Genomic DNA, 13,940 nt, shown 5'->3' on the forward strand with positions numbered 1-13,940 from the left:
GGCCATGCCTCAAAAATCAGAAGAATTAGAAAACTGTTATTTTTTTCTACTATAATTATAGTAACTGCTAACATTCACTCAGTACTTTCCTTGTGTGAGCTTAGTTCTAATAATTTTAACTCATATTATTCTACTTAATCCTAGAAAAAAAACCACACAACCCTATGAGATAGCTACTATTATTATTTACTTTACAATGGAAGAAATTGGGGTACAGAAAAGCTAAATGACTTACCAAGTCACACGGATAGTAGGGAGTGCTCTAGGACTGACTAATGACCACTCAGCCTGAATCAGGAACCGTGGGCTTAGCATGTGTCTCTGCAGTAGGGCTCTGTGCTCAAGGAGGACTCAGGACCTGCATGGGACATTCTCAGAGAAAGACAAGGCACCTACTGCTGTGTCCTCTGAATTTTCTGTGATGGTACCTTTCCTCTACCCCAACTGGTTGGTCAGGGGCTATTTATCCAACCCATTAATTTTTTTCTAAATCCTGGGCCTGGTCCTGTTGACATTTTCTCTGGTCTTGCGAAATTACGCTGTACCATTTCACATGGAATGAGTCACTTTTAACCCTATACACCCTTGAAAATGTGTACATACCTCAATTACAGGAGCTGACACCCTGCAGTATAATTGGCACTCTGTATAAGTCACCCATGCCAGGCCGGGGACTCCTCTGTGCTGTTCATATTCACATTTCTATGCAGTGTCTGGTATAGAGCCTGTGAAGTAATTGGCCCTCAATAAGTAAGCACTGAACAAGCATGAATGGACAACCAGTTGACTCTTCACAGCGAAGGTGAGAAATCACTCTGTAATATCTCCTCATTCTTATTTCCCACTTTTCTTCTTCACAGAGGCTTTGCCAGCAGACTGGAAAGTTTATGAGAATAGCTAATAAAATATTTCAGAATTGTCTTGCTTTGAAGGAAATGACTGTGATGATTTTACAAACTGAAGTGTTTTCCACACTAATGTCTCTTTTTAATTTTTAAATCATTTCCAATATTAAAGTGGTTTCCGATTCTCTAAGATGTTATATTTTTGACTTAGGCAGATCTTGCTTACCTCCTTCATATAAATCATCATTTCCTGTCATTGTCAGTCTCAACAAGTTCCCCCCCCCCCCCACCTTCTCTGCGGTTGTGATCCACTTCTGAGACTGTCAGAAAATATTTCCTCATGAAGATGTGGTGTGTTCTGCACATCAGTGCTAGAATAATCTCATCAATAAACCCAAATATTCAACTACTATTAACAACCTAAAAATTAAGTGACTAAATTTCTATCTGTAACTACTGTCCTTTTCTCTTTCAAAAAAATATATCCAGCTTCAATATTCTGCATTCTTCTATCTTAAGATACTAAAGCCAATAATTCTTAACAACTCAAACAAACATTTTATAAAGGTTTTCTGTCACAATTATAATTTCAAAAACATCGGAGCTGGGCACAGTGGCTCATGCCTGTAATCCCAGCACTTTCGGAGGCTGAGGCGGGCAGATCACGAGGTCAGGAGTTTGAGACCAGCCCTGGCCAACATAGTGAAACCCTGTCTCTACTAAAAATACAAAAATTAGCCGAGCATGGTGGTGGGCACTTGTAATCCCAGCTACTCAGGAGGCTGAGGCAGGAGAATTGCTCGAACCCAGGAAGTGGAGGTTGCAGTAAGCCAAGATCACGCTACTGTACTCCAGCCCGGGTGACAGAGTGAGACTCCATCTCAAAAACAAAACAAAACAAAACAAAAAAACAATAGTTAGAAATGCATTTCTACAAATGCCCTCATTTGTCATAATTAGGGTGAAAAAATTCTTACATTTTTATTACTTTTTAGTTCACGAATTTACTGAGGCTTGAAAACATTTAATGTTATACATTTGATTAACTCAGTTTTAGAAGAATAAGTGTATACAATCAATAATATGGCACTAGGGTCTTCATAAAGATATATCGTACCGAAACCACCAAAAAACCCAGCAAGTTTAATCATATTATTTTTCATAATCCAAATGTGTTTATACTGTCATAAATGTATTAAGCTTTTATTATGTGCCAAGTACTGTACTAAGTTCCTGAGATGTATATGTCATGTACACACAACTACTCTATGGATTGTATTTTAAGTCAATCACTTCAGAAAACCAATTCCCTCATTTATACAACATTTTGCACTATACACAAACCACTTTCTTTGTGTGGCGATGTGCTCTGTTACCTGCTGGAGAACACACACAATACATTAAGGAAAGTTTGCCCTAAACACAAAGAGTTACTTTCTGCTTTGAATTCTTTATATGTGGTCCTTATGTAGATTTGTGTGAAAACAAATTTGAGTTTTCTGAACTATAATTTCAAATGGCCTGGATAGCTTTTTGGGTGAAAAAAACAATCTGATGTATAGAACTGCAGAGTGACTCTTTGGGACACAGTAGAACAAATTAAGTGTACAGATTTTGGTGGCTTTTAATTCCTGCTCTGCTACTCATCAGCTATATAGTATTGAAGAAATTGTTTAACCTTAATGTCTCAATTTCCTCATCTGAAATATGGACAATAATATTCCTTTGTGGTGTCAGGCTTAAAAGGTTATCAGGCTTAAAAGTATAGTGCTGGCCAGGTGCGGTGGCTCATGCCTGTAATCCCAGCACTTTGAGAGACTGAGACAAACAGAACACAAGGTCAGGAGATCGAGATCATCCTGACTAACACGGTGAAACCCCATCTCTGCTAAAAATACAAAAAATTAGCCAGGCATGGTAGCACATGCCTGTAATCCCAGCTACTCGGGAGGCTGAGGCAGGAGAATCGTTTGAACCCAGGAGATGGACGTTGCAGTGAGCCGAGATCACACCACTGCACTCCAGCCTGGGCGACAGAGAGAGACTCTGTCTCAAAAAAAAAAAAAAAAAAAAAAAAGTATAATGCTTATACAGTGCTTAAGACTTAATAAGTGCTTAATAATCAACAGCTGTTCTTGATCATGATCATCATTATGAGATAATATTAATAAAAATAGAACAAAAAGAAAAAAGTTGACAAAGTATGCTAACATCTTAAAAAATAACAGGCTTTCTGTTGACACTGTATTGTACTTTTACAAATGTTATCTTTTTAAATACAAGTATATTAGTAAAATATAAATTGAGATCTGTATCTTAAATGAAAATAGATGCCAGATGAATTAAAGAATTAAATTTTAAAATGAAATTGCTGAAATATTAGGAAATAAGATTTGAGGTCTGTAGTGATAGAAGAAAAGATTAAAATTTTACACTGTGTAATATTAAAAAGCTCTGTATGTAAGAAGACAATGATATAAAACCAAAGATACATTGAATGGATAATTTAATGGATATATCTTTTATATAATGAGTTCAAACAAATAAATAAGAAAAACACTAGCTTCAAAAGGTAAACATGTACAAACACTTCACATAAAATATTTCTAAAGCATTAAAAATGTGAAGTTAAGTTGATTTCAATATTATTTTGTCTATTGAAGAAAGATGTATTTAAGAAAGGAATGTTTTGTGCAGGAAAGGATACAGCATGAAGAAATAAATATAAAATAAGTAGCCACATAATAGATTTAAACCTAACCCCAGTGATAACTACATTAAGTGAAAATGATTTAAACACTTTGATTGAAAGTCACATGTTATAAGATTGAGTAAAAAAGTAATATTCAACTATATGTTATTACAAGAACCCATTTAGAGTAAATATACAGAAAGGTAAAAGGATAGAAAGGAATCCAAATGAAGAAACTAATTATAAGTAAGCTAGAGTGACTACACCAATACCAGGTAAATAAACTTCAAGATAAGTTATATTAGGGATAAGGAGAAACATTTCATAATAGTAAAAGGGACAATTAATCAAGGAGACATCTAATAACAATGTTTCACAGGACATGGTTCAAGAAGTGACAGAAGTGAAAATAAGAAATAGGAAACTCCACAGTTATCTTTGGATACTTTTGCACAATATCTCTGTAATTGATAAAACAAGTGAACAGAAAAATCAATAGCGATATAGAATACTTAGCCCTACAATCCATCTTGAACTAATCGACATTACAGAATGTTCTACTCAACCAAAGCAGAACATATGGAGAATTCATCAAGATAGACTATATGATAGTCTATAAAATAAATCTCCATAAGTGGAAAAGGATTGACATCATGCAGAGTATATCTTCTGTCCACAATAGAATTAAAGTTGAAATCAATAACAAAACCCTGTATGGAAAATCTGCAAATATGTGAAAGTTAAATGGCATACTTCTAAAGACTAAAATATGACATAAAAGGAAAACTGGAAAGTATATTTAATTGAACGAAAATAAAAATACAACATATCAAAATTAATGGAACTTAAAGTAATATTGGGAGGGAAATGTATAGTCCTAAACGCTTACATTTTAAAATGAGTTATAAATCAGCGATCTAAGCTTTTACCATAAGAAGCAAATGGGAGGGTGGTCAGGGGAGGGAGAGGATCAGGAAAGATAACTATTGGGTAATAGGCTTAATATGTGGGTGATGAAATAATCTGTGCAACAAACCCCTGTGATACAAGTTTACCTGTGCAATAAACCTCCACTTGTACCCCTGAGCTGAAAAATTAAAAAGAAAAATAGTCCCCTTAAAATAATTATTTCTCATACCTTTTCTACATGTATGCATAATAAACCATGTCTTCATTTTGTATTTGTGTGTTTTGTGAACCAAATATGTTATAATTATTTTTTAAAAGGAGCAAATTGAAGCCAAAGTAAGAAGAGAAATAATAATAGAGAAAATCATAAACAATTAAACTAAAGGTTGATCATTTGTAAATGTCAATAAAATAAATAAACCTATAGCTAGAGTTATTATGAAAATAAGGAGATTGCATGAATTTCCAATAGAAAAAATAAGAGTGAACATCACTATACATTGAGCAGATATTATAAAGAGGGAAATATTCTGAAAACTTAATGCAAATAAAATAGATAACATTAGCTAAACAGGATAAATTCATTGAAAGACAAAGTAATCAAAACTACTTACGAAGACATAGATAACATGAATAGCTCCAAATAAAAATCACATTTTTAATTAAAAACCTTTCAACAAAGAGAACTCCATGTTCATATGACTTCACTAATGAACTCTACCACATACTTAAACAGGAAATGATACTAATCCTATGAAAAATATTTCAAAATATATAGGAAATGGGAAGACTTATCAACTTTATCAGGTCAGTGTTGACTTGTTAAAAAAAATAGACAAAGACATTATAAAACAAGAACTACCTGAAACTGGGTAATTTATAAAGAAAAGAAGTTTAATTGACTCACAGTTCCACATGGCTGGGGAGACCTCAGGAAACTGATAATCATGGAGGAAGGTGAAGGGGAAGTAGGCACCTTCTTCACAAGGTGGCAGGAGAGACAGAGTGAGAGGGGAAGTGCCACACATTCAAACCATTAGGTCTCATGAGAACTCACTGTCATGGAAACAGCATGGGGTAAATCCATCCCCATGATCCAATCATCTCCCACCAGGTCCCTCCCCTGACGTATGAGGATTAGAATTGGACATGAGATTTGGGTGGAGACATAGAGCCAAACCATATTATTCTGTGCCTGGCCCCTCCCAAATCTCATGTCCTTCTCACATTTTAATATACAACTCTTCCTTCCCAACAGTGCCCCCAAAGTCGTAACTCATTCCAACATTAAATCAAAAGTCCAAGTCCAAACTCTCATCAGAGATAAGGCAAGCCCCTTCTGCCTATGAGCCTGTATAATCAAAAACAAGTTAGCTACTTCCAAGATACAATGGGGATACAGGCATTGGGTAAATGCTCTTGTTCCAAATGGGAGAAATTGGCCAAAACAGAAAGGGTACAGGCCTCATACAAGTGGAAAATCTAGAAGGACAGCCATTAAATCTTAAAGCTCCAAAATAATCTCCTCTGACTCCATGTCTCACAGCCAGGGAACGCTGATGCAAGAGGTGTATTCCCAAGACCTTGGGTAGATCCACCTCTGTGGCTCTGCAGGGTACAGCCCCCATAGCTGCCTTCATGGACTGGCATTGAGTGCATGTGGCTTTTCCAGGTGCACAGTGCAAGCTATCAGTGGATCTATCATTCGGGGGTCTGGAGGACGGTGGCCCTCTTCTCACAGCTCCACTAGGCAGTGCCACAGTGGGGACTCTGTGTGGGGGCTCCAACTCCACATTTCCCCTCTGCACTGCTCTAGTAGAGGCTCTCCATGAAGGCTGTGCCCCTGTAGCAGACTTCTGCCTGGATATTCAGGCTTTTCCACACATCCTCTGAAATCTAGGTAGAGGTTTCCAAACCTCAATTCTGGCCTTCTACACACCTGCAGGCTCAACATCAATGGAAGTTGCCAAGACTTTACATACTGATTCCAGTGACCAAATCTTTGCCATGGTTTCTGTGTCTGAATCTTGACTCACTCAGTACACTGCACCACATTCAGCACTTCTAAACCCAGAAACCCGAATAGTTATTTCTCACAGGAACCAGAGTCTCAGACCAGTGCTCTCTGTTGCCAAATTTTCTACAACTGTCACCTTTCTGAACGTTGGTGATTACTTAAGACCCTGTTTATTTCAGCTGCCTGGCCCTCCCGCAGCCTGGATTAGCCCACACCACCAATTTCCCATCTCCAGACACCAAATTTTATTGGCATGGCTCAATGGTTCTCAAACATCATTGTACACACCAAAGCTCCGGCTTCACTTTATGGCTAATTAGATAAGAATGTCTGCGAGAGGGACCCACATTTCTGTAATTTTAAAAACTCTCCAGTTGATTCTGAAATTCAGCCAGGGATGAGAAGCCTGAGAATAGAATCAGGTAAGTGACGGTACAAAGTGCAGGGAGCTCCAAAAAACTCAGCCATCAAGATAACATTTGTACTATTAAAATACCTTTAAAAATAAAACTCATTGGAAAATACTCCATAATAAACAAAATATCAAAAATCTAAGTAAGGGATTAGTACTTGGAGCCTGAGGCAAAAGGCAAAATTCATAATACTGATCCTGCCTTTTAGAAAAAGAAATATTCTCCCATTTTTGTGCAGTTATTTGCACATAGGGAGCATTTATTAGATATTATCTGAGTTTACAAATAGAAAACCTACCTTATGAAATCATGCTTTGTAAATATAATTTTGCAAAGAGCATGAAGTTGATTGAAAGTTTATTGAGAAGATGAAAGTTGACTGATAGTGCCATACTGAATAGGCAAGTCTGGGGTGGTAAACTCAGAAATGTAGCCTCTCCAGAGTTGAAAGAACAATTTTAGGGGTAGAAGGAAGTGGGACCAAGGACAGTCTGAGTCAGTGCACAAGGGAGACTGCCTTATTAGAAAACCTGCCTGGTGGTCATCAGATGGTTGTCTCATCACAAGCTCAAATGCCTCATGGCCAAAGCTGAGTCATAAAATCACTCTCCTGTCTCCCCAAATCCCTGGCCATTTTACACAGCTGACTCTTGTAATCTATCACTTCTAGTCAGAATGTCTTCACTTTCCCCACCTTTCAAAGGAAAGCTGTGCTTTTCTTCAAGACTGTTCTCAGGTGTTACGTTGCCTCAGAAGCCCTCTCTGTGCCTCAGTTGACTGCCCTGACCACCCACAAATGCCTTCCCTTCATAGTCCAAACCCTGTGAGTGCACATTTTTAGTGCATATCTCACTGTAACTGTTTACAAACCTGCTGCTCCCAATAGACCACAACCTACTTGGAGGTAAAAACAAAATTTTATGTACTAGCTGCCTGACACATAGTAGGAGCTTAATAATTATGTGTTTAAAAAAAAAAAAAAAAAAAAAACAGACACAGAAAAGAGACTCTGAATAATGGCCTTGCCTGTACGTGTTGAAGAATGGCAATAAGAAGAGAATTGGAGTGGAGGTGGAATTGAGACAGCAGGTAGCATTATATGGGTTCTCTCCTCTCATCTTGACAACGTAGCTATAAGACTTGAAGTAAGCTGTTTTTAGGAGGCCTGAAGGCTATCTAAACTCCTTGGGGGAACAAGATGGGAAGACGGGCTTTACAAAGTAAGACTTTTCAAGAGGAATTTTGGTTTGGAAGTGGTGGGGGTAGGGTGCAGTAAGGAGGAAACACCTTCATTTTAGAAAGCATTTTTCATTCTGAAAAGCAGGAGGCTAGACAAGAGACAAGCTTTTCAGAGTAATCTCTGTCGTCTAGGCCAGGGAGAAAGTCATAGGGGATATCTATTGTCCAGCGTGCTAAACCAGGTGGAGGAGAAAACTAGAACTCAGACAAAAATCCTGCTTGGGATAAAAGAATGCATTTGGATGGTGCCCTCCCATCTCTCTCAGGAACTTGGGTTTGAGGCAGGGATCAGAACTCAAATGGCAGCAGAGGGCAGGTATACATGACTGAGAGATGCTGGAGGTAGTGTGGAGTGAGGAACAGGATGCACGTCCTGCACCAGGGACCCCTACAAACTCCTGACCACAACACCCACTCAGCCGTAAATGATTATTTCTGTGAAGAAATGTAAGCCCCTCATTGCCAGATCTTTCAAATGTTTATGATAACAATCCCAGGGGGGCGGGGCAAGATGGCCGAATAGGAACAGCTTCAGTCTCCAACTCCCAGCGCAAGCGACACAGAAGACCGGTGATTTCTCCATTTTCAACTGAGGTACTGGGGTCATCTCACTAGGGAGTGCCAGACAATCGGTACTGGTCAGCTGCTGCAGCCCGACCAGCGAGAGCTGAAGCAGGGCGAGGCATCGCCTCACCTGGGAAGCATAAGGGGGAAGGGAATCCCTTTTCCTAGCCAGGCGAACTGAGACACACAACACCTGGAAAATCGGGTAACTCCCACCCCAATACTGTGCTTAAAGCAAATGGGCACACCAGGAGAATATATCCCACACCTGACCAGGAGGGTCCCACACCCACGGAGCCTCCCTCATTGCTAACACAGCAGTCTGCGATCTAACTGCAAGGCAGCAGCGAGGCTGGGGGAGGGGCGCCCGCCATTGCTGAGGCTTAAGTAGGTAAACAAAGCCACTGGGAAGCTCGAACTGGGTGGAGCTCACAGCAGCTCAAGGAAACCTGCCTGTCTCTGTAGACTCCACCTCTGGGGACAGGGCACAGATAAAAAACAACAAAAAAGCAGCAGAACCTCTGCAGACGCAAACAACTCTGTCTGACAGCTTTGAAGAGAGCAGTGGATCTCCCAACACGGAGGTTGAGATCTGAGAAGGGACAGACTGCCTGCTCAAGCGGGTCCCTGACCCCTGAGTAGCCTAACTGGGAGACATCCCCCACCAGGGGCAGTCTGACACCCCACACCTCACAGGGTGGAGTACACCCGCGAGAGGAAGCTGCCAAAGTAAGAATCAGACAGGTACACTCGCTGTTCAGCAATATTCTATTTTCCGCAACCTCTGCTGCTGATACCCAGGCAAACAGGGTCTGGAGTGGACCTCAAGCAATCTCCAACAGACCTACAGCTGAGGGTCCTGACTGTCAGAAGGAAAACTATCAAACAGGAAGGACACCTATACCAAAACCCCATCAGTACGTCACCATCATCAAAGACCAGAGACAGATAAAAACACAAAGATGGGGAAAAAGCAGGGCAGAAAAGCTGGAAATTCAAAAAATAAGAGCACATCTCCCCCTGCAAAGGAGTGCAGCCGATCGCCAGCAACGGATCAAAGCTGGTCAGAGAATGACTTTGACAAGATAAGAGAAGAAGGCTTCAGTCCATCAAACTTCTCAGAGCTAAAGGAGGAATTACGTACCCAGCGCAAAGAAACTAAAAATCTTGAAAAAAGAGTGGAAGAATTGACAGCTAGACTAATTAATGCAGAGAAGGTCATAAACGAAATGACAGAGATGAAAACCATGACACGAGAAATACGTGACAAATGCACAAGCTTCAGTAACCGACTCGATCAACTGGAAGAAAGAGTATCAGCGATTGAGGATCAAATGAATGAAATGAAGCGAGAAGAGAAACCAAAAGAAAAAAGAAGAAAAAGAAATGAACAAAGTCTGCAAGAAGTATGGGATTATGTAAAAAGACCAAATCTACGTCTGATTGGGGTGCCTGAAAGTGAGGGGGAAAATGGAACCAAGTTGGAAAACACTCTTCAGGATATCATCCAGGAGAACTTCCCCAACCTAGTAGGGCAGGCCAACATTCAAATTCAGGAAATACAGAGAACGCCACAAAGATACTCCTCCAGAAGAGCAACTCCAAGACACATAATTGCCAGATTCACCAAAGTTGAAATGAAGGAAAGAATCTTAAGGGCAGCCAGAGAGAAAGGTCAGGTTACCCACAAAGGGAAGCCCATCAGACTAACAGCAGATCTCTCGGCAGAAACTCTACAAGCCAGAAGAGAGTGGGGGCCAATATTCAATGTTCTTAAAGAAAAGAATTTTCAACCCAGAATTTCATATCCAGCCAAACTAAGTTTCATCAGTGAAGGAAAAATAAAATCCTTTACAGATAAGCAAATGCTTAGAGATTTTGTCACCACCAGGCCTGCCTTACAAGAGACCCTGAAGGAAGCCCTAAACATGGAAAGGAACAACCGGTACCAGCCATTGCAAAAACATGCCAAAATGTAAAGACCATCGAGGCTAGGAAGAAACTGCATCAACTAACGAGCAAAATAACCAGTTAATATCATAATGGCAGGATAAAGTTCACACATAACAATATTAACCTTAAATGTAAATGGACTAAATGCTCCAATTAAAAGACACAGACTGGCAAACTGGATAAAGAGTCAAGACCCATCAGTCTGCTGTATTCAGGAGACCCATCTCACATGCAGAGACATACATAGGCTCAAAATAAAGGGATGGAGGAAGATCTACCAAGCAAATGGAGAACAAAAAAAAAGCAGGGGTTGCAATCCTAGTCTCTGATAAAACAGACTTTAAACCATCAAAGATCAAGAGAGACAAAGAAGGCCATTACATAATGGTAAAGGGATCAATTCAACAGGAAGAGCTAACTCTCCTAAATATATATGCACCCAATACAGGAGCACCCAGATTCATAAAGCAAGTCCTTAGAGATTTACAAAGAGACTTACACTCCCATACAATAATAATGGGAGACTTCAACACTCCACTGTCAACATTAGACAGATCAACGAGACAGAAAGTTAACAAGGATATCCAGGAATTGAACTCATCTCTGCACCAAGCGGACCTAATAGACATCTATAGAACTCTCCACCCCAAATCAACAGAATATACATTCTTCTCAGCACCACATCGCACTTATTCCAAAATTGACCACATAATTGGAAGTAAAGCACTCCTCAGCAAATGTACAAGAACAGAAATTATAACAAACTGTCTCTCAGACCACAGTGCAATCACACTAGAACTCAGGACTAAGAAACTCAATCAAAACCGCTCAACTACATGGAAGCTGAACAACCTGCTCCTGAATGACTACTGGGTACATAACGAAATGAAAGTAGAAATAAAGATGTTCTTTGAAACCAATGAGAACAAAGATACAACATACCAGAATCTCTGGGACACATTTAAAGCAGTGTGTAGAGGGAAATTTATAGCACTAAATGCCCACAAGAGAAAGCTGGAAAGATCTAAAATGGACACTCTAACATCACAATTAAAAGAACTAGAGAGGCAAGAGCAAACACATTCAAAAGCTAGCAGAAGGCAAGAAATAACTAAGATCAGAGCAGAACTGAAGGAGATAGAGACACAAAAAACCCTCCAAAAAATCAATGAATCCAGGAGTTGGTTTTTGAAAAGATCAACGAAATCGACAGACCGCTAGCAAGACTAATAAAGAAGAAAAGAGAGAGGAATCAAATAGATGCAATAAAAAATGATAAAGGGGATATCACCACGAACCCCACAGAAATACAAACCACCATCAGAGAATACTATAAACACCTCTACGCAAATCAACTAGAAAATCTAGAAGAAATGGATAATTTCCTGGACACTTACAGTCTCCCAAGACTAAACCAGGAAGAAGTTGAATCCCTGAATAGACCAATAGCAGGCTCTGAAATTGAGGCAATAATTAATAGCCTACCCACCAAAAAAAGTCCAGGACCAGATGGATTCACAGCTGAATTCTACCAGAGGTACAAGGAGGAGCTGGTACCATTCCTTCTGAAACTATTCCACTCAATAGAAAAAGAGGGAATCCTTCCTAACTCTTTTTATGAGGCCAACATCATCCTGATACCAAAGCCTGGCAGAGACACAACAAAAAAAGAGAATTTGAGACCAATATCCCTGATGAACATCAATGCAAAAATCCTCAATAAAATACTGGCAAACCAGATTCAGCAGCACATCAAAAAGCTTATCCACCATGATCAAGTGGGCTTCATCCTGGGGATGCAAGGCTGGTTCAACATTCGCAAATCAATAAACGTAATCCAGCATATAAACAGAACCAAAGACAAGAACCACATGATTATCTCAATAGATGCAGAAAAGGCTTCTGACATAATTCAACAGCCCTTCATGCTAAAAACGCTCAATAAATTCGGTATTGATGGAAAGTACCTCAAAATAATAAGAGCTATTTATGACAAACCCACAGCTAATATCATACTGAATGGGCAAAAGCTGGAAAAATTCCCTTTGAAAACTGGCACAAGACAGGGATGCCCTCTCTCACCACTCCTATTCAACATAGTGTTGGAAGTTCTGGCTAGGGCAATCAGGCAAGAGAAAGAAATCAAGGGTATTCAGTTAGGAAAAGAAGAAGTCAAATTGTCCCTGTTTGCAGATGACATGATTGTATATTTAGAAAACCCCATCGTCTCAGCCCAAAATCTCCTTAAGCTGATAAGCAACTTCAGCAAAGTCTCAGGATACAAAATTAATGTGCAAAAATCACAAGCATTCTTATACACCAGTAACAGACAAGCAGAGAGCCAAGTCAGGAATGAACTTCCATTCACAATTGCTTCAAAGAGAATCAAATACCTAGGAATCCAACTTACAAGGGATGTCAAGGACCTCTTCAAGGAGAACTACAAACCACTGCTCAGTGAAATCAAAGAGGACACAAACAAATGGAAGAACATACCATGCTCATGGATAGGAAGAATCAATATCGTGAAAATGGCCATACTGCCCAAGGTTATTTATAGATTCAATGCCATCCCCATCAAGCTACCAATGAGTTTCTTCACAGAATTGGAAAAAACTGCTTTAAAGTTCATGTGGAACCAAAAAAGAGCCCGCATTGCCAAGACAATCCTAAGTCAAAAGGACAAAGCTGGAGGCGTCACGCTACCTGACTTCAAACTATACTACAAGGCTACAGTAACCAAAACAGCATGGTACTGGTACCAAAACAGCGATATAGACCAATGGAACAGAACAGAGTCCTCAGAAATAATACCACACATCTACAGCCATCTGATCTTTGACAAACCTGAGAGAAACAAGAAATGGGGAAAGGACTCCCTATTTAATAAATGGTACTGGGAAAATTGGCTAGCCATGAGTAGAAAGCTGAAACTGGATCCTTTCCTTACTCCTTATACGAAGATTAATTCAAGATGGATTTTAGAGACTTAAATGTTAGACCTAATACCATAAAAACCCTAGAAGAAAATCTAGGTAGTACCATTCAGGACATAGGCATGGGCAAAGACTTCATGTCTAAAACACCAAAAGCAAGGGCAGCAAAAGCCAAAATTGACAAATGGGATCTAATTAAACTAAAGACCTTCTGCACAACAAAAGAAACTACCATCAGAGTGAACAGGCAACCTACAGAATGGGAGAAAATTTTTGCAATCTACTCATCTGACAAAGGGCTAATATCCAGAATCTACAAAGAACTCAAGCAAATATACAAGAAAAAAAACAACCCCATCAAAAAGTGGACAA

The sequence above is a fragment of the Rhinopithecus roxellana genome, chromosome 9, assembly GCF_007565055.1.
Source record: "Rhinopithecus roxellana isolate Shanxi Qingling chromosome 9, ASM756505v1, whole genome shotgun sequence".
Classification (NCBI taxonomy): domain Eukaryota; kingdom Metazoa; phylum Chordata; class Mammalia; order Primates; family Cercopithecidae; genus Rhinopithecus; species Rhinopithecus roxellana.